Genomic DNA, 1,298 nt, shown 5'->3' on the forward strand with positions numbered 1-1,298 from the left:
TTCATCCCATTTTCCAAACGTACACACAGTACTAATCTGGTCACACTACAATGTGGCTCTCTTTACCTAGATGTGATAGGATTTCCCGGGTCACATGACATTTTTCTGGGATGTCTTGTGTCAGTTCCCAAAACTCTTCTTCCATATTCCAATCTCCCAAGAGATTAGGCATCCCTTCATTTTTTTAATTCAAGCTCATAAATGGCTATTTTATTTATCTGTCCCTTCCTCCTGGCTCACACTGCTTTGAGGGCAGTGAATCTATATTGAAAACATATTCAGGAATGTGGCATATTATTAAGGGGTGTGCACTTAAAGACCTCCTCTGAAAAGCCAGAGGGTTGATGTCAGGCTTACATGTCCCAGCACACAACACATGGAGTGTGGGAAAAGAATTCATACCTACTGAGGACAATCCTAGTGTTGGAACAGTCCTAGTAGTGTTAGAAAAGAAGTCATGTTTACTGAAGCCAATCAACAGTCCTGGAAGTATGCTGTGATCAGAAAGAGAAACTGGTCTACAAAAGCAAAAAGATTAGAGAGCTTGGATTTTAGGGAGAAAACAGCAAATTTTACAACAGAATAAATCCAACCCAACCATCACACAAAACCAACACAAATAAAAGATACCTACACACACATACAAGCATTCTGTCAACTTTAAAATGTTTTTCAGAGTTATTTCTGAAATAAAACTGACAAAGTTTTATAAATACAAATCACCAAGGTTAAAAAAAAAAAAGCACTTTCAAAGATGATTTAGAAAGAGAACGGATTAATCAAATCTTTTTTTTCTCCCCTTCCTCATAAAGATGAACTTCTGGTATTCACATCTCTTCAGGATGTACACTGTCTTCATTGGGAATAACCACAAAGTAATACCTTTTTGTGTGAGACAACGCACAGCGCTACAAGCCGCTACACTCTCTAGCAAGACAAAACTTTCCCACCTTGAACCCCAAGGGTCTGAGCTCCAACTACTGCCGAGCCAGCCCAGAAGGCTTGAAACGCGTGCGCGCCAGCCCCGCAAATCCGCACCTAGCCCCGGGAGGCGCCTTCAGCCTCCCCGAGCATCACCGGGCACGCTCGTTCGCGGTGACACTACCTTCTAACTCGCATTCACCACCCACCGCGGCAAGCACTCAGCAAACCCCGAGCTGCACGGCCTACTTCGCTGGATGTCCTTCCGACCGAAGCACGGCTGCGCTCAGCGGGACCGGCGCTCGCGCTCCTCTTAGGCCCGCCCACAGCAGGAAGTGGGATTGGCGCGGCTGGCAGCCAATCGGCTGCTCGCAAGA

At 45.5% G+C, this 1,298-nt stretch overlaps 1 protein-coding gene across 12 annotated transcripts in view; it reads right to left on the reverse strand.

Annotated features, from left to right (window-relative positions):
- Positions 1 to 1,237, reverse strand: part of Pms1 (PMS1 homolog 1, mismatch repair system component) — a 98,926-nt gene extending 97,689 nt beyond the window's left edge. For 8 of the 12 annotated variants that reach the window (XM_029479084.2, XM_021162634.2, XM_029479075.2 and 5 more), the window contains exon 1: positions 1,106 to 1,237. The gene's annotated coding sequence lies outside the window, so the exon portion shown is untranslated. The remainder of the gene's footprint in view (positions 1 to 1,105) is intronic. The other 4 variants (XM_029479079.2, XM_029479076.2, XM_029479066.2 and 1 more) reach the window with 2 other exon arrangements.
- Positions 1,238 to 1,298: the final 61 nt, after the last annotated feature.

This window comes from Mus caroli, unplaced genomic scaffold (genome assembly GCF_978045245.1).
Source record: "Mus caroli unplaced genomic scaffold, Mus_caroli_1 scaffold_1, whole genome shotgun sequence".
Classification (NCBI taxonomy): domain Eukaryota; kingdom Metazoa; phylum Chordata; class Mammalia; order Rodentia; family Muridae; genus Mus; species Mus caroli.